This window comes from Ambystoma mexicanum, chromosome 7p (genome assembly GCF_040938575.1).
Source record: "Ambystoma mexicanum isolate Mex_15411 chromosome 7p, UKY_AmexF1_1, whole genome shotgun sequence".
Taxonomy (NCBI): domain Eukaryota; kingdom Metazoa; phylum Chordata; class Amphibia; order Caudata; family Ambystomatidae; genus Ambystoma; species Ambystoma mexicanum.
Genome location: NC_090939.1, coordinates 750,237,882 through 750,263,526, shown reverse-complemented (window position 1 = coordinate 750,263,526; position 25,645 = coordinate 750,237,882).

The following is a 25,645-nucleotide window of genomic DNA, read 5'->3' as shown; positions in this document are numbered from 1 at the left end:
TATCACAGTTGTATCAAATAGAGCTGGTAATAGATCTCTATACTTTGCTAATGAGGACAGTGTTTCCCGCAACCATGATGAGAGCAATTGGCAGTGGCTCTCTGTTTTCTTTCCTAATTACTACTTGAGGCGACCCTCACCGCTGCCTAAACCTAGTCTCGTGGAACACTTGTGGTTTCTCTCATCTTTTTGAAGTGGACAGATTTATATCTATTATTAATTACCTTGCAAGAAACATGGTTAACTGAAGAACTCAATGGCAGATGTACAATACAGAATGCCGCAACTTGGTATCTCCCAAAGGTGGCTTCTTAGTTTTTTTTTACTGTTTATTAGTAATGTGATCCAACAAATGTACATTCATCGTGATTAAAGCATAAGCTTCACGTTACAGTTTCTAACACAATAACAACAACAGAATAACATGCCCAGCATTTTATCTGTTAACGTGCAGCTCACTGCTTCCATCCAGGGTTATGGAAGAGGTCACACCCTCCACAACCCCCAGCTCCATCTTCCATGGAAGCCACATTGCTCCCTCCCTTCCCCGTTACATCTCCTCTATCCAATGTCTTATGTATGTACTCCATGCTACCCTTTTTAAATCCTGTGGTGCATCAAGGGGGGTTTGTCATCCAGAGAGGAGAACATCAATAGGGTGGCCTCTTAGTAGAACATTTTCCCTTCACTGACCTTAACATTTCTTCAGATTTAGTTTTGGTTGGTATTGTTTCCTGGAATACTCTGCTTTGCTTCCTGTGTCTGCTTTTGATATTTAACCTATATGATCCTCTAGGAGGTGTGCCTAACCTTCCATTAGTTACAATGCTCAGAAATCTATTAGCGCTCTATCAAAATAGTCACCTACTTTTAGTCATGATTGACTGTAATGCCAACATCCCAACTCGACTTTCCTCACATGAGGGTATAGCCACATCCATTCTTATGCAAATTACATACGATGCATGAGGCACTGTCTGGGCCAAATGATTTGGTGCTTATGGCCTTTGTATATTGAATGGTTGCTGTCTCTGTGACTCCCCATGGAATTATACCAGATTGTCCCCAAACAGTGCCTCCACCATCGATTATATTTTTGCTCAGGAATTGTTATTTGAAATTGAAGTGAACTTGAAAATCATTCTGCGTGAAGAGAGCGATCATCTTCCTCTTGTTACTTTTCGAGTTCCTGAACCTTTGCTTCCTGTTGATAATTCTGAATATGCAGAAGTTGACCTGGTAAATAAATAGAATTAGCTGGAGTACTTTAAATTTGAAGAAGGCAAATGATAATCTATTTTACATTGATGTTAAGTATTTGAATGGTTTTAGCTCGAACATGTTTTACCATTCTTTTGGTGAGGTTAGCTGTTTGGACTTGATGAGAATCGGTTGTGCTAGTGATCTGACAAGTTCCAATAGTTTGATTATCCTTTCTATTTACAACATTGAGCTTTATACTTAAGATACAAACATATCACTGACTTTATTAAGTTGATTAGGTCGCCTGTAAGAACAATGGCTTATGACATTAATAGATGCTTTCATACTCACCAGTTCGATTATAAATTATGTGAAGCTAAAAGGTGTTTGAGGTATGATTTCCGCCAACTTACAATAGTACTAATAGTAGATCAGAACTTATCTTGTTAATTATAGTAAGGAATAACTCCTATACTAGATGGCTGAGAAATCATAGCAAAGAAAAAAACAGAGAACAATTGTAAGCCCTTATTATTGTGGAAAGAATGATTCCAGTTGTTCTGTAAACCAGCCCTACGTGTTGCGCTCCACGGCCGATGGTTGGTGATGCCTCCAAGGATGAATGGGAAAAATACATAGTTGATGCTTTTGGACAATTTGCATCATCTAGTCACCACTTTGTTGAAATCTTTGCGAAGTGAGTTTTTACAATGCAGGTTGTGGACTGGACAGTCTTTTTTGTTTCCTTAAAACGTTTTCATGCCCCTCGCCCTGACGGGATCTGTAATGCTCTTGTCAAGTTGAGACCAAAAGTGGTTTGTCTTGTTTAATGCCATTAGTTTACTTTCCCGTACCTGGCAGGAAAGCATTAGTGTCCCGATTCATAAAAAGGGACCACACAATAACCCCACAAACTATAGTATCTGGACCATGTTAGAGTCCTTTTTAATGAAATGAAATAACGGGGTCACAGAGAGTAACATTATTCCATTCAATCAGACTGGCTTTTGCAAAGGCTCGGTCACTCAGGTTGACATTTTGGAACTAGCATCCATGGTTGAATTTGCTTGGTGCACAAGAGGGCAGACTACCTATGCAGCCTTTATTGAGTATAGTGCTTCCTTCGACACTGTACGATGGACACTCTTTTAGCAAAATTTTAATAATTGGAGCATAGCTGCTGGCCTGTTTAAACTTATTATAGATCTGTACTCTAAAACCAGTGCCAAAGTAAGATGGACCCTTTAAGGAGAAACCACCAATTTCATTCGCACCTTTGTAGTGCTCAAGCAAGGTGTATTCCAGCCACTGTTGTATTTAGTCTTTTTTCTTGCTGATCTTTCTGCCAAACCTTTCTCCTAGATTAGGTGCTTCCTGTGTACAGTGGCTTGGGTAGGCGGACACGCTTGTTATTCTAGTTGGCACTCCTAAACGGCTTACAGGTTCAGCTTAACAAACTGAACTCCTGTTCTGATAAAAATTGACCATTAACGTTAATACAACCAAAATGAATGTGTTTATTCAGTGCAAAGCTATGTTTAAGAACATGGGGGTTACTAACAATGACAGGTTAACTTGGCAACCCCAGTTGAAAAAGATAAAGGTTAACGTGCGACAAAAACTAGGTGCCATTATGAGTTTTGCCAGGAAGCATGGGGGTTACTCACTTAACTCCATCATAAATGTTAGAAGGCAAAATTTTCCCCGAGATATTATATGTTGTTGAAGTCTGGGGTTGTAGATTTGCATCTCATATCAAGACAATTGTTATGTTGTTATGTTATGTTATAACATTTCTATAGCGCCAAAGCCCTCAGGCATCTAAGCGCTCCTTCACAAGCAGAAAGGATGAACCGAAGATTAGATAAAGAGTATGTGCCCTAAAATGATTATGAAAAACCACAGTTGTTTGCCGGTAGAATACCTGTACTTCTAGCTTGGACTTAATAGCATTATTAACTCATTGAAGTTACATAGATTCAATTTATATTAGTACCCAGCGAGAGAGGTGTGGCGGCCTCCCAGCCAATAAGGAGGCTCAGAACGTGGGCATTACCAAATGGTAATCCCACCACCCTGAGCCTACTCAGGGCTGGCGGCCCCCATCTCCCCTCGCCAGGGGATGGGGTAAGTCTATCCCTCCTGCCATCACACATCCACCGAAATCCCGCCCCGCTCTCCCACCCCCACTTATCTTTTTTTCTGCCCTTTTTGGGAATGGACACGCTGGGATCACTTGTGTCCCCAGCACGTCCGCTCCCGATTTATGACAGGCCATGATGGAAAGGAAGAACGGACTGCAGGTAGTCCCTTCTTCCTTTCCTTGGTGGCCTTTTTTTGTTTACTTCTTTTAATGGCCGCCACAGAAAGAGAGAAGGACTACGTGTAGTTCCTTCTCCCATTTACATGTTGGCCATTTTTTTGTTGACTTTTTTCCAATGGCCGCCATGGAAAGGGAAAACAGACTGCGTTTTCCCTTCCCGGCGCCCATTTTATTTTCTCCAAAAAAATGCTTTTAGTGCCCGAGTCTTATGGGCCGGGGTATTAGTAGCAATAGGCCCTTTGCAGGGGGGCATTACCACTTCAGGAAATGTCCCAGGGCCTTCGTTAAGGCCCTCGATTTGCTTGGGCCTGTAACTATGGACCACTTTAGGTAATGCCCCCCCTACTCTGGGCCTACTGCTTAATTGGAAGCTAACACATTTTTCCCCTAATACTCTAATGCTTCTCATCCGTGTAGCACCAATGAACAGGCCTTGGGGACTTAGAAATGCCTGTCTGAGTTTATTGGTCAATGAAGCCTATAGATGGTGCTCAATGTCTTCTATTGATCGAGCCTGCACTTCACTTGTCCAATACAAATCTATATCTAAACAGGAAGTACTTACCAAGGACACTGAACAAACCACGATTGATTTGTCTTGTAAATCACTAAGCCATGAATATCTAACACAATTTCAAGCCTGTAGCTAACTTCAGATCTACTTGTAGAGAGTACCCTAATCATTGGATTGTTCAAGAATATATGAGATTCAAAATTAATCTCTTTAATTCATTATAAGTAACAGGAGGGCGTGGGCTGTGGCTTGGAGGCCATACGGTGAGGTAGAGCAATCTCAGAGCTCCCGGGAGATCCTGCTGTAATATCCATCATCTGGTCCCATTTAAGTTGCAAAATTGTGGAGAGGTGTTGGAAGGCCGCAAGGACAGCTGCACCAAGAAACCGCTATGCGAGACAGTGGAGAGACGGTGCGCAGCGGCATGAAAGAAGGACAGAAGTGAGGGTACCAAGATGGCAAACTGCACCTGAGAACGAAATTAGAGGAGCACAGAGGCGTGCGACCCTCGGCAAAGGACACAGCCGACTGGGAGAGAAGGAGGAGTAAATCCGCGAAGGAGCATGGCGAGGCAAAAGGCTTGCACAGAAGAAGCACATGACTCCTGAGTGCGGCAATGGAGCGCATACAAGGAGGGGGACCTACTGGAGAAGCCAAAAGAGCAGGTGAGCCTACCTGATCGCAGGCCAACATTCGGCCAGAATAAGGCCGGAAGAGGAGAACGGGTGCCTGAGGCATCGCGGTAGCAGCCCATCCCCATTCACAATGCAACGCGGCAAGCAGAGCTGGGAGTCCTGCAACCTGAGGGATAACGTCAGTGTGGCAGGACCCCACGTCACCAGCGGGAACGCCAACAGCCAAAACACTGTGGGGCTACAGGGAAGGCTACCCTCCCAGCAAACAAGGCATAGAGGGGACGCATCTTTCCAAGTAAAGCAGTTGCAGGAGCATAGCAGCACAGTGTGTGAAAAGGGGAAAGGGGACAGCGAACAGGCACAGAGGCAGTGGACGAGAAGCAGATACTGGTCTGCCGCCTAATCTCCTGAAGGTGCTGAACAAAGGAGAAGCAAAGTCACAGATGGGAGCCTGGGAATGCGAACATACCTAACTAGCCATCTACAAACCCAGCTGCGCAGAATGCAACAGCAGCAGCAGATCCTGGCAGACTCCAACCAAAGCCCCTGAGGAACACTGGGGAATTGGTGAAGCACACACCTTAAAACAGAGAGTGAGATACTTGTGGCCCGGAGCTGAGGGATGCTACCCTATTGACAAGTATCCGCGATAAGAGTCTGGTCAAGGAACACCAACAGCCTGGACGCCAGACAGCACACAGAGGGCTATCCCACGAGGTAAGGTGGAGTAAGTGGGGCACCCAACCCATACCCCAGGGTGGGATTGATGCAGCGCTGCACCCCACACAAGAGGAGCGAGAGGCAAGCACATATGACACACAAAGTAAAAGAGCACAGCAAACGCCAAACTCTACCTCCCTGGCCCCCCTGTTCCCCTGAAGAAGCTAAGAAGGAGCCAGTAACAAGGGAAGCCCGAAGAGCAACAACTCTATCTGACAATCAAGCTGAAAAGACCATAACTGAAGGTTAACCCACTGAGCAAGGCTAAGATTAGACAAACAGGCGGCAGGAAGCACAGAGTATAGGAATTAAGAATAGACCCTGCAACCACGTGGCACCCCCAAAACACCTCGGAACAACCGAACAGTGTTATCTGGATGACTGGGGAGACAGGTAGAGATGAAGGAGTGAGACGGAGGACAGCAAGATGCCAAACAACGAGGGTGAAAGGGTAAACAGACCAGTATGGAGTCATATGCCCGAAAGAACAAAAACAGCCTGCATACCTCAGCGGATACAGACATGGCAAGCTCGGACCAGTAGGCAGGGCGGCAAGAGAACAGACCCATTTTAGAGGCAATAGCTGCACTGAAAACTGCATTAGAACACAAAATGGATGCAGTGATTGTAGATGTCGGCTTGCTGCATCAGGATGTTAGAGCACTAGCAGAACAGATGGGCACAGCAGAAGAAAAGGTGCAGGAAAACACAAACAGCATCGGAAGCACCCAATCCCAAATCACAAGTATGCTAGAAAGAATACAAACCCTGGAGCATAGAACTGAGGATGCGCAGGGGAGAGCTTGAAGAAACAACATCCACATTGTGGGTCTACGCAAAGGAGAGGAGGGAAAAGACCCCACAAACTATGTAGAAAGCCTTCTGCTGCAGGAGGTGGGGGCGGGCACGCTGTCGCAGGGCTTTGCAGTAGAAAAGGCCCATAGATCCCTAGCACGAAAGCCCCCACAGGGAGCCCCTTCTACCCCATGATAGCCAAAATCATGAACTTTAAAGAACGAGAAAAGATCCTTACCTTCTCAAGAGAAGGTGGCGCGATCACCAGGAACTCCTCGAAAATTGCAATCTACCCAGACTACACTGTGCTGGTACAGAAACAGAGAGCACACTTTGGGCCAACGAAAGAGCGACTTAGGAGAGCAAACCTAAGATACTGTATCCTGCTAAACTCAAAGCGTTGCAAAACGGATGATCCTGCTTCTTTGAGAGTACAGAGGAGGCCCACCCTGGATAGAGCAGCAAGACATACCCCAATTGGAAACCAGAAACCGCAATAAAAACATCAACGCACAGCCATAACCAAATGGGAAATAGGCCCACAGGGGCCCGCGAGAAGACTAAAAACAGAACATACGAAAAGACACTAAGACATGGAACCAAAACCGGAAAGATTAAGAAGTGGGAGCCTGAGAACAGGGACCCTGAGGCCTCACCAACGGTTGCCACAGCGAGCAACGCCCAGAATGCTGAGAAAACCTAAGATGTCAGTTGAAAGATATCACGCTGTGGAGGGCCAGACCCAGGAACCCGGGGCTCAGCTAGAAAAGCAGCGGAGCCTGAGCAGGGGAGGGAGGCTGGGCGTCTGTTCAAAGTTCAAGTTTGTTGTTTAAAAGTTTGAAGGAAGGCGGGAGACTATATCTAAACCAATGAGCGATCAGATGGCTTGTGGGGAGGGAAAGTACATGGATCGAACTACTCTACCTACGCCAGAGGGGTTTTAACTTGGATAGCCCCTAACGTACCTTTTCAGTTTATAAATGTTCACAAGGATAAAGAAGTCAGGCTAGTAATTGTGCACGGACTACTAGAAAATAAAGAAGTGTGTTTTGTAAATACGTACGCGCCAAACCATGGAGCAAATGGATTCTTCAGAACACTTGTCTCCCGACTCTCCGCATACAGAGGTGTGGCATACATCTGGGGCGGGGACCTCAACTCTACACTCAACCCGCTGCTAGACAGGTCAGACACAAAACTCAAGAAACCAGCACTCCCGGGAAAAGCCTTGCAGATGCTCTTGAGCCAGTTGAGGCTGGTTGACATCTGGAGAGAAGCACATAATGACACTCGTTGATACTTTCACTTTAGCGCTGCACATGGCACGCATACACGGATAGACTATATTTTCTCGCGGAGCATGACCCTGGGAGAGTTTGCAAACACAGAATATAAGGCAACAACCCTTTCAGACCATGCCCCGTTGGTGACGATATGGCGATACATAAACACAAGGTCCCCCATACCAATGTGGTGGTTGAGAGCCGAAGCACTATTAGATAATGAATTTCAGGAACACATGCAAGAGGCCATAGAAGAATACTTTGAGCATAACACCGGCAGCACATATACGCTTGGAACCCTTTGTGACGCCTTAAAAGTGGTGGTCAGGGGTACGTTGATAGGGAAGCCTGGAAGACTAAGGAGACATATACTTGGGAAACTGGCTAGAGTGGAAAAAGAAATAGCGGAGGCTGAGGGATGAGCGGGAGTAATGGGAAGGGAACCTACTGAATTGCTATCATTAAGGAAGCAGTGCATCGCCATCTGTGAAAGACTGCGGAAACTAGATTATGGGAAATACATTCAAAAGCTACATGCTGAGGTTGATAAACCGGGCAGATTTTTGGCCTGGTTGACCAAGCAGGAAGTGCAAGGGACCCGATGAACGCAGTTAGAAATTGTCAGACAGGGGAAATTGTTAGAACCCAAGAGGATATTAACCAGGTGTTTTTGCCATTCTATGAGGAATTGTATGCCCCGAAACTGGGCGCAGAGGCGTGGGGAACACAGAGGCCCTCACCCAAATAGAAATGCCAAAACTCACAGAAGAACAGGCATAGGTCCTAGACGCTCCGATAATGATAGAAGAAATCGAGTCGGTAATCGAAGGCCTCACACCGGCAAAGACCCCTGGGCCAGAAGGACTACCGGGGGAGTTCTATAAGACATACAAAGGAAAGCCTTCTGCTGCAGGAGGTGGGGGCGGGCACGCTGTCGCAGGGCTTTGCAGTAGAAAGGGCCCATAGATCCCTAGCCCGAAAGCCCCCACAGGGAGCCCCTCCTACCCCATGATAGCCAAAATCATGAACTTTAAAGAACGAGAAAAGATCCTTACCTTCTCAAGAGAAGGTGGTGCGATCACCAGGAACTCCTCGAAAATTGCAATCTACCCAGACTACACTGTGCTGGTACAGAAACAGAGAGCACACTTTGCGCCAACGAAAGAGCGACTTAGGAGAGCAAACCTAAGATACTGTATCCTGCTAAACTCAAAGCGTTGCAAAACGGATGATCCTACTTCTTTGAGAGTATAGAGGAGGCCCAACCCTGGATAGAGCAGCAAGACATACCCCAATTGGAAACCAGAAACCGCAATAACAACATCAACGCACAGCCATAACCAAATGGGAAATAGGCCCACAGGGGCCCGCGAGAAGATTAAAAACAGAACATACGAAAAGACACAAAGACATGGAACAAAAACCAGAAAGATTAAGAAGTGGGAGCCTGAGAACAGGGACCCTGAGGCCTCACCAACGGTTGCCACAGCGAGCAACGCCCAGAATGCTGAGAAAACCTAAGATGTCAGTTGAAAGATCTCACGCTGTGGAGGGCCAGACCCAGGAACCCGGGGCTCAGCTAGAGAAGCAGCGGAGCCTGAGCAGGGGAGGGAGGCTGGGCGTCTGTTCAAAGTTCAAGTTTGTTGTTTAAAAGTTTGAAGGAAGGCGGGAGACTATATCTATACCAATGAGCAATCAGATGGCGTGTGGGGAGGGAAAGTACATGGATCGAACTACTCTACCTACGCCAGAGGGGTTTTAACTTGGATAGCCCCTAACCTACCTTTTCAGTTTATAACTGTTGACAAGGATAAAGAAATCAGGCTAGTAATTGTGCACGGACTACTAGAAAATAAAGAAGTGTGTTTTGTAAATACATACGCGCCAAACCATGGAGCAAATGGATTCTTCAGAACACTTGTCTCCCGACTCTCCGCATACAGAGGTGTGGCATACATCTGGGGCGGGGACCTCAACTGTACACTCAACCCGCTGCTAGACAGGTCAGACACAAAACTCAAGAAACCAGCACTCCCGGGAAAAGCCTTGCAGATGCTCTTGAGCCAGTTGAGGCTGGTTGACATCTGGAGAGAAGCACATAATGACACTCGTTGATACTTTCACTTTAGCGCCGCACATGGCACACATACACGGATAGACTATATTTTCTCGCGGAGCATGACCCTGGGAGAGTTCGCAAACACAGAATATAAGGCAACGACCCTTTCAGACCATGCCCCGTTGGTGACGATATGGCGATACATAAACACAAGGGCCCCCATACCAATGTGGTGGTTGAGAGCCGAAGCAATATTAGATAATGAATTTCAGGAACACATGCAAGGGGCCATAGAAGAATACTTTGAGCATAACACCGGCAGCGTATATACGCTTGGAACCCTTTGTGACGCCTTAAAAGTGGTGGTCAGGGGTACGTTGATAGGGAAGGTGGGGAGCCTAAGGAGACATATACTTGGGAAACTGGCTAGAGTGGAAAAAGAAATAGCAGAGGCTGAGAGACGAGCGGGAGTAATGGGAAGGGAACCTACCGAATTGCTATCATTAAGGAAGCAGTGCATCGCCATCTGTGAAAGACTGCGGAAACTAGATTATGGGAAATACATTCAAAAGCTACACGCTGAGGTTGATAAACCGGGCAGATTTTTGGCCTGGTTGACCAAGCAGGAAGTGTAAGGAACCCGATGAACGCAGTTAGAAATTGTCAGACAGGGGAAATTGTTAGAACCCAAGAGGATATTAACCAGGTGTTTTTGCAATTCTATGAGGAATTGTATGCCCCGAAACTGGGCGCAGAGGCGTGGGGAACACAGAGGCCCTCACCCAAATAGAAATGCCAAAACTCACAGAAGAACAGGCATAGGTCCTAGACGCTCCGATAATGATAGAAGAAATCGAGTCGGTAATCGAAGGCCTCACACCGGCAAAGACCCCTGGGCCAGACGGACTACCGGGGGAATTCTATAAGACATACAAAGGAACGCTAGCACCCAAACAATTAGAGGCATACGAAGAGGCGCACACACAGGGCTAACTGTGTGTCACTACTGTTTTTTACTTTTATCTTGAATCTAGGTGTTGCCCTTATTTCTTTTGCATTTCAGCCAATTGCTCTTATCTTTAAACTAGGTATCGCTCCATGGCATTTTAGCCTTAATGTACTATTGGTACCAAGGGTTTGCCCCACTGCTGTTTTAGCCCCACTGCTGTATTAGCACCCAAGACTGTATCAATCCTATGCCTGACTGTATTATATTAGTTAGTGTTCCAATGGATCCATACATTGAGAGCACCTGCCTACAATCCTTGCCTGCAGGCACTTTATACCTCCACTATGTACTGGTGCCTAACTACTCTCCTTCACCTACTGTACACCTACAATGGATGTTGGACATCCCAGTCTCACCTACATACTGGCCACCACATGCCCACATACACACCTGAGGATTAATACCATGATCTGTGCTAACCCTTATCTGGATGATCCGGCACTTTGGTTACACCACTTTACTACTAGACCATCACCAAATCAACCCTGCTCTATTACTAATAGAAACATCAGACTAAATCCTAGAACCACCCCATTAAAAGTGTGTCTATACTCGAAGCTTTATAATAGCTCACCTTCACCGCGCAACAATATCACAAGTAACCATGTTCAAACTACACTATGCTTCTACCACCCGAGCACCACATTCAGAAATCTCAGATTAGGAGCTTGACTGTGGACTAAAACTCCTCAGCCTCATCTTCACAAGAGAATTAAACACTTGCATGGGCATAACAACCCAGCCAAACATGCCAATGAACCAGACACCAATTTGACCCCTATGACCCCGCATGACACACCCCGACCACCACCGAAAACCCCAGCAAAAGACACCTTCATCAAAGCAGCCTTGGTGAATGCTCGGTCCTTCCCTGCCCACGCATTGGACATTGCTGACTTTACAACTTCTGAAAAGCTTGATCTCCTTGCGGTTACGGAAACTTGGCTAAATGCAGCATCTGGGCCTTCCTTGGCTCTAGCCAGACCAAACGACTATGCTATCATTGGATGTGATAGAAACACTTATCAGGTGCAGGGAGGTGGTCTCGCCTTCATCTTCAAAAACACCTTTGACATTAGAGTCATTCAAGACTTACAAATACCCTCTGCTGAATCCTTGTCCATCAAACTACCACTATCACCCAACCACACAGCAACAGTGCACCTCATCTACCGACCCCCAGGACCTATTTCCACATTCACTGAGGACATTGTATCCCTTATATCTACAAATACCAAACCCAACTCACAAAGTATACTACTTGGGGATTTTAATGTGGGTTTTAATGACCCTTTGAACATTAACGCCTTTCAACTAGCCAACACTCTATCTGACCTTGGTCACACCCACATCATTCATGAGCCCACACATATTAAAGGAAGAACATTGGACTGGCTCACCAACCTTAATTGCACTATTGAGCTTCTATCTAACAAACCATGTATTTGGTCTGATCACCATAAAATAACCTTCTCCATCAAAGCTACTACACAACGTCCTGTGCCAAATTGCCCCAGCCACCCACACCAGGAACAAGAAAGACATTACGCCTGATAAACGCCTCCCGTTATTACTCCCCCTTCTCAACAATACTGCCACCTCTGACCCCACAGTCTTAGTGGACACTTACAATTAGGCAATACTTAAAGCCTTGAATACCATCGCCCCTTTAAAATTGCAGAAACCTAAACCACAACGTCACCTGAATTCGTGGTTTACGCTGCATCTAAGAGAATTGCGTAAAATTAAGAGAACTGCAGAAGCACACTGGAAAAAGTGCCCTTCAGTAACTAATAAGAATGAGCTAACCTTAGAATCTTTTAACTACAAAGAGACCATTATACTTGCTAAAAAAGACACTTACAACAAAAGGATTATACAAGCGGATTCAAATACAAAAGAACTTTTCAAGATCCTGAACTGGAAACTCCCATCGCCCCTGTTGAGAAATGCATCACAGATGCATTATGGTGCACGAACATTCAGAAGGCGCTATTAGATACAATAGCTCTGCTACGATCTAAAATTAACGTGAAAAAATGTACGCTGTTCACTGACCCTGAATACATACAATATCCTAATAAAACCTCTACCTTTGAGCCTTCCTGTAACCCATTTAGTTTCTCACCTCTGTCAATATGGGAAGTGGAAAACATCATTAGGAAACTCAAACCTTCGAATTGCCAAGGTGACGCCTGCCCTGCTCCGATCATCAAAGCAGCAGCACATGACCTTGCCCCATTTATTACTAACCTTATCAATGCCTCCTTCAAAACTGGAGTAGTGCCTGTTAACTTAAAAGACTATTGGGTCATTCCTCTAATCAAAAAACCGACTCTTGAACCAGCCAACCCGTCTAACTATAGGCCGATAACAACGGTACCCTTTTTACTAAAAATATTGGATAGAGCAGCCTACTTGCAAATACAGGCGTATCTAGAATCCAACAATCTATTGGGATTAAGGCAATCCGGTTTCAAACCAAGACACCGCACAGAAACTGCCTTGATAGATCTCACCACTCAAATTCAAGTATTAAAAGACAATGGTAAACTAGCACTCCTCTTACTGCTTGATCTGTCAGCAGCTTTTGATTTGGTTAACCACCAAACGCTATGCCACCATCTGAAATCTGCAGCACATTTTTCCGACTCAGCCACATCTTGGATCAGCTCCTTCTTGGTGAACAGAACTATGAGGGTCTTCTCTCCTGCTGACTCTGCTGATCCTTCCCCGGTACTTTGTGGGGTTCCGCAAGGCTTGTGTGTGTCACCCACACTCTATAATGTCTTTACAAAGCCCTTATTCAATATCCTTGACTATCTGGGTGTCACCTATACTAACTATGCGGACGACACCCAGATACTCATTCCCATCTCTGGAGACTATGCAACTGACAGCAAAACCCTTAACGAAATCTACTCAGTATTACAAGCATGGATGGCGCAACATGGTCTTTGTCTAAACGACGATAAAACGGAGCTGCTTATCCTTGGTACACTTGCCAAACTGAAAAAACTAAACACTGCCTTCAAATCATTTACTATAGAGGGCAACGCCATTCCTGTCTCAAACAACACTAAAACTCTCAGCATTTACCTTGATACCACCTTATCCTTCTCCAAACAAACCAACGCGGTAGCAACTTCATCCGCATATACTTGTAAACTAATCACCGCCTGCAGGCCCTTCATTTCCACACCTAATTGCATCACACTTGCTAGAACTTTAGTTCTGTCCAAAATTGATTATTGTAACACCCTCTATTTAGGTACTATCCACAAAAACATCAACAAGTTACAAGTAATTCAGAATAATGCCATCAGGGCAGACCTTCACATCCCCAAGAAGTTGCATATTTCTGAGACCAGACGCAATCTGCACTGGGTCCCGGTAGAGCACAGAATATCTCTCAAAACTCTTGCCCTAACGCACAAAGCTGGGGCCAATCTCGCTCCACCCTACCTTACTAACCAACTCACTTCACATACGTCCTCAAGACCACTTAGAGCGGCTCAAGCAAATACAATGTCTATACCGAGATTCAAACTCCATAACTCGGGAGGTGCTAGCTTCCCTCTACGGGCATCAAAGCTATGGAACACACTCCCTGCCTCCCTCAGATCAGAACCCTCCTTCCACTTATTCAAGCGCAACGCTAAGTGTTGGCTTCAGGATGTGGATACTATGACAGCTTAACTTCTTTGATCTTAGGCCCTTGTCTGCTCTACTGGATTTATTGTAAGTAATGTACTGGATTGTATTATTTAACTGTATCCTCCTTTATTTACTGTATGTAACTTCAACATGTATGTCTCTGCAACACGTATATGCATCTTCCTTATCTACTGTATGTAACTGTAACGTTCTGCAACTCGTTTTAATTTGATGCGCCCGGATGCCCCTGGGCCTGGCTGTGCTATACAAATAAAATAAATACAAATACAAACTACTAGACAGCAGGCTAGAGTCGCTGATAATACCCATCCTGAAACCTGGTAAAACACCCCTAGCCTGCAGGTTAAAACAGGTCATACACACATTGGTACACACAGACCAGATGGGATACGTCCCTGGACGCAATAGCAAGTGGAATCTGAGAAGACTCCATGTCATAGATCAGACCAACGATAGACAGGAAGAGAGTGCAGTTGCCTGCCTAGACGCGGTCAAGACCTTTGACTCAATGAACTGGGACTGGCTTCTGCAGGTGCTCGAACACTTTGGGATGGGTACAAGATTCCTGCGATGGATCAGGTTGATATATACGGAACCCAGAGCTAGGGTCAAAACTGGCAAGCATGTCTCGCAGCATGGAGAATATCCCGAGGTACGAAACAGGGCTGTTCGTTGTTATCAATGCTCACATACTGGCCCTGGAACCACTGGTGGCCTTCTTAAGGAAAGAATATAGCAATATGGGAATAAGCATACATGACATCACCCACATAGTCTCGCTATACGCTGATGACATGCTCCTATATGTCAACAACCCGGGAGCAAATCTACTCCACTTGCTAGAGGTAGAAACAGCATTCTCTAGGCTATCGGGAACATGTATTGATAAAGACAAATCCTCCTTATATCCCTGGGCGGCACTTAGGCGGGAACATAGAGACCATTTGCCTAGCCTGGGACTAAAATGGGCCCCGGTCTCCTTCCGATACCTAAGTATAAAGATACACCATGACCCAGCAACATCACATCAGGCTAAGACGCTATCAGCCCTCAAGAATGTCACCAAATCCTTGGTGTTTTGGAAGATGCTCCCCCTGGGAATGCCAGGCAGAGGGGCCCTGCTGAAGCTGATTGTACTTCCCTGCCTCCTGTATTACTTTACTAACATACCCTACATTATACTGAAGAAATTCTTTAAGCAACTAAACACATTGATGAGGGAATTTATGTGGAGTGGCTGTAGGAACAGACTAGCATTGGGAACACTACAGAGAGACTACGACTCGGGTGGGATTAAATTACAGAACTATGAATTGTACTACCTGGCACGACAGCTGCAGTTCGTGGCACATTGGCTGGGAGATGAGCCCACCATAGATACACTTCTCTTAAACCCCGCCTTGCAACACTGTTATCTGAAGGAGATCATATGGATGAAACAGTTTAGGAACCAAGAGCTCCTCCTGATCATCACACTGGGTCTCACCCTGTGGAGAAGAGCATGGAAACACTTGAAAATCCCAGACTCCTGTTCAGTACATGGTACTCTAGCCGGACTGGTGAACACCCAATTAGATGCGCTAAAGATGTACAGATGACATTATGAAGCTAAGGGGATAGCCAAATAGGAGACCTCTGGAAGGAGGGTCAGTGGGTGGAATTCCAGACCCTAACAGAAGAAAGCAATATTCAGAAAGTCCAATTCTTGCTATACAAAGGTATGATAACAGCAATGAATGAGAGGTGGCCAGGCCTGAGCACTGGGGAAGGGACGGACGAAGTACTAGACACATGGTACGACGTAGCAGAACGAAGGCACACTCTGTCCAGACTATACGGATTTCTCCTGAGTACTGAAAATGCTGCTGAGTTCCCAGCACGAAAGAAATGGGAATCGGAACTTCAAAAAACCTTCACAGATGAACAGTGGGCACAGGCCCTAAAATATATAAAGAAGGTCTCCAGAATTGTAATGTTTCAACTAACACAATTACATGTCACGCACAGGGCGTACCTCACCCTGAGCAGAATACCCAAAATGTGATTCAGAGCAGAACAGACTTGTCCAAGATGCACAAAGGAAGACGCAGACATGCTGCACGTGTTTAGGACTTGTCCAGTAATAGAGAAATTCTGGGAATAAATAAGGTTAAGAGCTGAGGCAGGAATAATTCAAATGCAAGTGTGGATAGCAGAATCCTATTTGCTTGGGTTGTTTCCAAGAGGAGGCAGGCAGAAAGTGAACCTGGCAAAAATTAAAGACTTAATCAGCATCCTAGCAAAATGACAGATACCGATAGCTTGGAAGTCCAACACAGGCCCGACAGCCGAGGCATGATGTCAGCACCAACGGGTGTGGGCTGTAGGCCAGAAGTGGACAGCCCAAAGAAAGAAACCCTCATGGGGAAAGCAGACACGTACACTCATAAAGAGACAGTGAACATGTAATGTGGCAAGACGGGAAGTACTCCAAAACACAAGCTGTATGATGCTCCCGCCGATGTGCATTGTATTGTATGAGAAGAACAAGTTACTTACCAACTGTAACGTTCTTTTGAATGGATGTTCCTCCCACGTATTCCTCATCATAGATACATATCCTTACCTGCAGCTTTGCTGCTTCGGAAAAAAAGTTCTCCACCAGTGGATGCTCTGCTCGAGTCCACAGAGTCGATGACCCTCGGTGGTATCCATCGAGCGTCAACGTCATCCGCAGTATAAATAGCCCGAGCCACGCCCTTTCGCCTCAGTTCAGTTTTTTCGTATATTGTAGTCAATAATTATCAGATAAGGCGTGTCCCTTTGACCAAAAGCTTTAAAGGAACTTTGAGTGTAAAACATGTAAATTGTACAGTGAGGTTGGCTCGGGGGTCGATGAGGAATACGTGGGAGGAACATCCAATCGAAAGAACGTTGCAGTTGGTAAGTAACTTGTTCTTCGAATGGACTGTGTCCTCCCACGTATTCCTCATCTTAGATAGGCTCACAAAGCAGTTTTAATAGGAGGAGGGAGTACCATGGATATTAATCATGTACAGAATTAAGTACTGATTTTTCAAAGATACCTCCCTGTGAAGAACTTGAGTCAAGGGAGTAGTGTTTTACAAATGTGTGCATGGATGACCATGTGGCTGCTGCACAAATATCTTGTCTTGGGACACCTCTCTGAAGAGCTGTTGAAGTCGCCATGCCCCTTGTTGAATGAGCTCTCAGCCCATCTGGAGGATCTTTCCCAGCCAATCGATAACATTCAGTTATAGCTAAAATTATCCATCTGGACAATGTTTGTTTTGTCACTGCCAGCACTAATTTATGGCCAGTAGATCCCACAAAAAGCTGGTCACACTGACAAAATTTAGCCAGTCTCGATATATAGAAACTAAGAGCTCTCTTAGGGTCTAATAAGTGTAATCTCTCTTCGTCCTACATGCGTGAGGAGGAGGATAAAATGCAGGTAATGTTATCCTTTGTGACAGATGAAAATCTGAAACAATTTTCGGTTAGAAAAGAGGGTTTAACCTTTAGAATAACTTTATCTTTGTGAAAGATGGTGTGAGGAGGTTTTCTAGAAAGCGCCTGCAACTCACTCACCCTGCGGGCTGAAGTAATTGCCACAAGTAGTATAGTTTTTAGAGTAAGGAGCCTTAATGGGCAAGAATGTAATGGCTCAAATGGAATACAAGTGAGAAATGTTAACACTAAATTTAGATCCCACACAGGTACTTGAAAGGGTATAGGAGTAAACATATTAGTAAGCCCTTTTAAGAATTGTACTATTAGGTGGAGGAGCACTTAAAAATGTATAGCGCTGCCAAATAACCCTTAATTGTGCCAAATTTTAGCCCCAAATTGGCCAAATGTAAGAGAAAAGACAATATTGTAGGAATATAACATTGAAAAGGGTCCACATTCTTATCTCTGCACCAGTTACTGAATTTGATCCAACGACACCGGTACAGAGATTTAGTTGCTGGCCTTCTTGTATCTCAGCCTCTCATAAACCATGCATGAAGGCTGAGTGTCTTGACCTCTGGATGGAGAACACAACCCTCCTCTGGTGAGAGAAGGTCCTCTCTTTGCGGAAGATGCATTGGAGGGCAGACGGACATGTCTAGAAGGTCCGGGTACCACACTCTCCTGGCCCAATCCGAGGCAATTAGGATCATAGATTTCCCAAACTTTCTTAACCTTCTGATTAACTGAGTAATCACGGGGACTGGAGGAAATGCGTACAGAAGTGGAAATTCCCAGTGCACCAGACTGGTCGTGAACAGATCCACTTGCTGGGTTCCCCAAAGGGCGAAGATCTCTTGAAGGACTTACTGAGCTAGTTCCCATTCAAGGGATACTGTGCTCTGCCTGCTCCAAGTGTCCGCCGCCGTGTTCTGCTCTCCAGCTAGGTGAATTGCCCTGAGAGAGATTCCTTCCTGTATTGCCCAGAACCAGAGCTACATTACCTCTCTGCACAGTGGAGTGACCCTACTCCTCCTCCCTTGTTGAGATAGTACATGGCCACTGTGTTGTCCGTCATTATCAGGACGTTCTTTCCTTGTTCAAATGGCATGAAGGCCTTCAGTGCTAGTCTGATTGCCCTTGGTTCCAAAAGGTTGATGTTTAGTTTGGACTTTGATGGACACCAATGACCGCTGATTGTCATTGGTGTGAGCCTCCCACCCCGTGAGTGAGGCATCCGTCACTACCGTTATCTCTGCCCATGGTTGCCAAAAAGATTCTCCTTTGAGGATATGTTCGATGTAAGCCCACCATCACATATCCTGTGCCACTCTGGTCGGAACTTGCAAAAGATCTGACATCTCCCCTGAAAACTGGGACCATCGAGTCCTGAGGGCCCCCTGTAGGGATCTCATCCTCAATCTGGCCTCTGGCACCAGAAACATGCAGGATGCCATAGGACCGAGCAACCTTAGAAAATCGAAGGCTGGCAGATGCTGGGCATTCTGGAACTTTGTTACCATCTACAGAATGTGGTGAGCTCTCTCTTCGGGAGGCGAGGCTTTGCCCGTGGAAGTATCCAGGACTGAGTTTTTTTGATGGTATCATCTTTGACTTCTTGAAATTCAGAGAGAAGCTCAGTCTGTGTAGGAAGTGGCAGGTCTTGCATAGATGTTCCTGGGCTTGTTCTGGAGAATGTGCCTTTATCAACCAATCCTCCAGGTAGGGGTAAAGGTGAATTCCGCCTCTCCTGAGACTCTCTGCCACTACCGCCATCAACTTGGTGAAAACGCTTGGGCGGAGGTGAACCCGAATGACAGAACTCGAAACTGATAGTGAGAGTTGCCAATCGCGGACCTCAGGTACTTTCTGTGCTTGAGATGGATTGGCACATGAAAGTAAGCATCCTGAAGTTCCAATGATACCAACCAGTCATGGAGTTGGTGAGCCTGAAGGATCTGAGAAATGGTAACCATCTTGAACTTGTCCTTCCTGAGCAACTTGTTCAAGTTTCTTAAGTCCAAGATGGGTCTCAATCCTCCGTCCTTCTTTGGGATGAGGAAATATGGAGAGTACCAACCCTTGTTCCTCTCTGCTACAGGTACATGTTCTATTGCACCTTTCTCTAGCAGGTTTAACATTTCCTGCAACAGGAGCGGTTCTGGAATTTTGGCAGAGATGTATCCCGGAGGGTGATTCTGAGGTTTCTTTTGAAAAGGACGGCAGTAACCCTGGGATACTCTTTCCGTTGCCCAAGCATCTGAAGTAATGACCCGCCATTCTTGCAGATATTGAGAGATTCTGCCTCCCATAGGGGTCTTGTGGGTCAAAACCTCAGAGTGGCTTTGCGACAGCTGCAGTAGCAGCTGATGGGACAGCTGCTGCTGCTGGGGCAGATCTAGCACCTTTTCCTCGCCCTCGCGTAAATTTCCTTTGTCCTCTTTGACTGGCGTGTCCCCTGCCTTTTCCAAATCTATATAAATAAAAATGTAAATGTTTGTTTGTGCAAAATCTTAAATCTCCGAAAGTTCTTCACTGATTGCTTTGAAATTTTGACATAACATTGCATTCGAATAGGTGCGTGTTTTTAGGAATCGTACAAAAATGTCACCCTCATTTGTGCGCCCCCGCAGTTACTGCGACTTTGGGGGCGCACAAAATGAGGGTGACATTTACTGTGCCCAAGAAGTGCAGGGGTTGCGGGGGGGTGTCCCCCGTTCTGCTTGGGCGCCATAATGGGGGTCAGGCGTTGCAGGGGACACTAAAAAAAAAAGAAAAAGCACCCTGCGGCGTCAGCTCTAACCCACGTTAATGGGAAGAGCTGACGACGCAGGGATAGCAGGGTGCAGGCGGCACACAGAAGTGTGCTGTGTGTGCCGCCATGAACGGTAAATTGGGGGCAGTGGGGGTGGGGGTAGGAAGGGAAAAATCAGGCCGGGGAGTGGGCACAGTGATCTATGTGATCACTGCACTGCGCCGTAACTGGAGTCGGCATTTCGGCCATCGCAGTTATGGGCGGCGCAGTGATCACTTAGATCCTGTTTTTATATACCTACTATACATAGATGTCACACCTGTGACAGGTAAAAACATGCTTTTTCTGAAAAACAGTGCCATCTGTTGCACATAAAAGCAATACACGCTATACTAAATATTTTACTGAAAAACAGCGCCGTCTGTTGGACGTAAAAGCAACACACGCTGTACTGAATATTTTAAGATTCCATTACAATGTTTCAGTGGCTCAAATGCGTGCCGAGGAAGCAGCAGAGCGACGTGCAGCCAGACTTCAGGATGTACGGTTGCGAGCATGGCGATCGCGTTCAGCGGCTTCAGAGCTGCTTCGCTCTCAACAGAATGAACGCGACAGGCCGAGAGTGGCTGAAAGACGTCAACGAGAAACAGCAGATCCACGTCAAACACGACTCCATGCTCAGCAATCACGCAATTACAATCGCCTTGCATTCCGGTACAACCCAGCTGATGATTATAGTCTGAGCTGGCATGTTCTCATTGGCACCATGACTGAAATGTGTCCTTATTGCATGGCACTGAAATTTAATGGAGAAACGAAAGGAATGTGTTGCGCCACCGGGAAAATTAAACTGCCTCAACTTCGAGAACCGCCAGAGCCATTAAAAACTTTGCTTGCCAAGCACCGAATCAAACCATTTCCTATCTAACATCAGGAAATACAACTCATGCTTCCAAATGATGTCGTTCTTTGCAGAAATAGTAACAGTTCAATTCATGCCAACTTGCGGTTGCAATCACCATCAACAAAGCTCAAGGTCAATCGTTAGAATTGTGCGGTTTAGATCTAGGCACGGATTGCTTCTCACATGGACAATTATATGTTGCGTGTTCTACAGTCGGCAAACCAGACAATCTCTATATCTGCACAGACAATGGAGCAACAAAAATATTGTATTCCCACAAGCATTGTGAAATTAAACATATTAGAAACGTGTGCTTTCTCTTTTCTTTCTTTTCCATTTAACCATACTGAGCCACAGCAACGTGTGGCCGGGGTCAGCTAGTGAGGAATAAAATCGAAAGGGACGACCCCTCCTAGTAGACGTGACCACCTGAACCACTAGACTTTCAGGTGATGGATGTTTTCTTAAATATTCAGGGTCTGAAGAAGACGGCCTGTATTTAGATGTGAATTTTTCATTTACTACATTAGCTGACTCAGGATTTTCCCATGCAGTATTCACCTTCCTTTGCAAAGCTATGTGAAAAGGAAGTACTGGGTCTTGTTGAGGTCCCCACGAAAGGGTGTCTGTCATATCATCCTCTTGGTAAATCGGGGAATTTCTGTTCCATCCCATAAATTCTGTTACTCTATTCACTAATCTCCTGTATCCTGCATCTGCATGATCAGCAGGGCCAGGTTTTTCAAATTCATACTCTGGAGATGTATCCAGCCCACTTGCTGTTTGTAAGCACTCATGCAGGTCTGCCATTTTTGAATGAGGGTCAATTAACTCCTCGGGGACTTCTCTTGTCCCAAACTTAACACCAGCTGGTGAAATATTCTCATTCTCTGAGGATTTCTTCTCATAAATGGAGGACATGGATTTGAAAAAATCCTGTCTATTTTCCGGATGGAAAATCTTCACCAGTGGTATAGACCTTGCCTTGGACACAGCAGTCATTTAGTAATGGGAATAAACGAAGACGTCGACAATGGCGTTGACATTAACGATAAAGGCTTTGATACAGTTGAAGGAGCCTTCGATATCATCAAAGTAGTTATTGATGCCGTCGAAGGAACCCTCGACACCGTCGAAGAAGTACTCGACTTAAGAGTCTTCAAGTGGCTTGTCGACACCTTGGACTCAGACGTCTTCGAGAAATGCTTTGAGGAAGCCTTCAATGATGATTTTAATGGCGGATGAGTATCCAATGCCATTTTATCGAGTTTTGCACTGGTAAGCATTTCTTGTGAGGCGTCGGGGAGGATCCCCTCAACCACGCCCTCAATGATTTTTCATCAGATCTTTTTGCTTTATATCTTCCCCTGTCACTTTTAGCATGAGCAGGTGCATGGCTTTCAATATACTTCTTTGAGGTGGTCTGGGCCGCATTCTCAAAGATTTTTAACATTGAGGTTTTGAAGGGCTCCCATTTCTTCAGAGAATCATGTTTGGAAGGGCAGGTGATAACCTCCTCTGAAGATGTCGAAGAAGAAGGGGGAAACCGGTGTTGTCTTTTCTTTGACTTTTTTTTGAAGAAGAAGACACCTTCCTAGATCTACTCTTTGACCTTGATTTCTTAGATTTATGACGTGTTTCACTAGGCTCAGCCGAGCCTTTCTTTCCTCTCGAAGAAGACTTTGAGAATTCCTACCCCACCGCTAGTTTACCTCTATGTTCCTTTATCGCTTTATTGATCATCGACTGACAGGAACCGCACTCGTCTATCCGATGGTCGGGGCTGAGGCACCAGAGGCAATTTCGATGGGGATCTGTTATGGACATCTTTTTATCACATTTCTGACATTTCTTGAAGCCAGTTTTAGGTGTAGAAGGGTTTGATGACGAAATCATATTTGAGAACTGAAGCGCCGTTTTCTTGGTACGAAGCAAAAGCTATCAGAAAAACAAAACTGAGGCCAACAGGCGCGGCTCAAGCCATTGATACTGCGGATGACATCGACATTCGACGGATACCTCCGAGGGACATCGACGCCACGAACTCGAGCAGAGTGTCCCATGGTGGAGAATTTTTTTTCCGAAGCAGCAAAGCTGAAAGTAAGAATATATATCTAAGATGAGGAATACGTGGGAGGACACAATCCATTCGAAGTTGTTTGTTGCTTGGTATGTTATATAAAAAAAACAATAAAATGTATGTTTTTTAAAGTAACAGGAGAACGTACGGGACTGAGTACAAATTTAAGATTATGCAGACTCTGTGCTGTCCATGTTTTAGAAACTGCAAAGGTTTTCGAAACTGCAAAGCAAATGATGCTTCAATGTAATGGTCTTGCAGTAATTAGAAGGAAGTTTTTGTTATCCTGTGGCAAGTTCATGGAGATTTTGCTGACTCCTTGTGTGAGGAACATTGTGGCAGAAATTAAGTCATGCTAATCTTCCACTTGACAAAATTGTGGTGCAGGATTAAACACATTCTAGAGCTACTAACTCTTTAAGGTCACAGAATTGGATGATTCGTCAGAGGTTGTTTCATTTTTTCCCTCTTTTTAACATCTCATTTATGCTTTTTATTTAAGTGGATTGAAAAAATTTGATGCATATTTTGGATATTTTGTATAAGTGGGTATGACATTTGATGTTTATTATGTATATTTTTCAATGACTGGATTTTATGATACTTGATGTACTTTATGTATTTAAATCAAGTATAAAAAGCCATATCTGGCTATGATATAATAACATTAAAATAAAAATGAAATAAATACTTCCATATACTCTTAGCGACTTGGCATCTTTTGGATTTGTTCAAGTGTTACCCTATAGAACTGATGGGAAATTGCATTGCATTTGACCCAATTCCTAGCAAAAATTGTGAAGCAAAATTGTTCAACCTATTATTTAAACAAATTTCTCAGGGGGAGAACCTCCCTTCCCATCAAACCACCTTAGGCTGCTTTGGGCTGCATGCTATGTTCAATCAAGCATACACATTTGTGGGAAATATTTAATCCCTTCCACTATCAAATTTCACCAGCTGCTTCTGAGTATATGGTTAGATTCAAAGTAATTTTATGACTATGATTGCACCAGTCTTTCAATGAATTTGGGGGACCAGAAAAGGTTGCATATGGAGCTCTAGTAAACAAAGATGCTGGGGACTAAGCTTTGCTCTTGGAAGCTGAGTGACCACAAAGAATATGAGGACTTTGGGGCTAGTTCAGAAGAAAGGGATGAGTTACTGATGATGGCTCATGCTATGATGAAATAATATTGTTTGCCAAAAGATGTAGGAATGGCATTAGCCAGCCCGTGGTTGGGTGTTATGCTGGATATGAAATGGAATGAAATTAAAACCTGCATTTCCAAACATTTGTCCAAAAAATTGTGCTTCGAGCTAGTTGGTACAGAGTTCTTAGGAAGTGGGTGGAGTAGCATTGACACAGTTCAGGTTCAGAAATGTTGACTTTTATTTTAAAATAGTCTACTGTGTTTGCTGATTGTGTTGAGAAATGCGTCTGCTATTATGCCCGTCTTGGCTACAGCACTGGATTGTAAGTGGTTAGAAAATGTTTGGTTCTTGGCCATGGTCAACTTTTCTCAGATCATATCCCATATATAAGGAAGACATACAAAGACACTTGACCTTTTTCACCACCATTTTCACTCATGCCCCCCCCCCTTACTATCATGGTCTCCGCCCCATATATGAATGTAGTCCAGGGCCTCCAATGAATTGTGGCAAACCTTCATCTGTCTAACACATGGTTCATTTGGTGTTTACTTGATTTGATTCATCAGTAGGCGCCACTCGCCACGATGCAGGCAAGGCACAGCAGCTGAACTGAAATCCACTACTTTTATTTTTTGACACTTCCACTGCTTTTTGCAACCATTTTCACAGTTGTGGAAGTGTTGTTTTTGACCTTTGATGCATACATCTTCACTTATCTCAAACTCCTTTTAAAGCACTAATCACTTCACTTGGGCTCCTGCAGAGCTGCTGAGCCGCATAACAATGTGTAAGGCATTCTTAACTGCGTACAGCAGTTACATTTAAACTGAAATCTGCTTGGACCAAAGGGAACATTACATTGAAGAAAAGCCGATCCGGAGGACCCCCTTTCTTTGGACATCTTCCCCATGTCCCAGGAAACCTCAGCACATGTTTCGTTACATGATCGACTCCATATTTCCCAGCACACTCTTCGGGGGTCACACTTCTATGTTTGCAAACACTAGTCTCAAGTTGTAGCTGGCACAGAGAGCACAGAGGCCATTTTCGACTCATATGCAGCTTTGTACCCTACA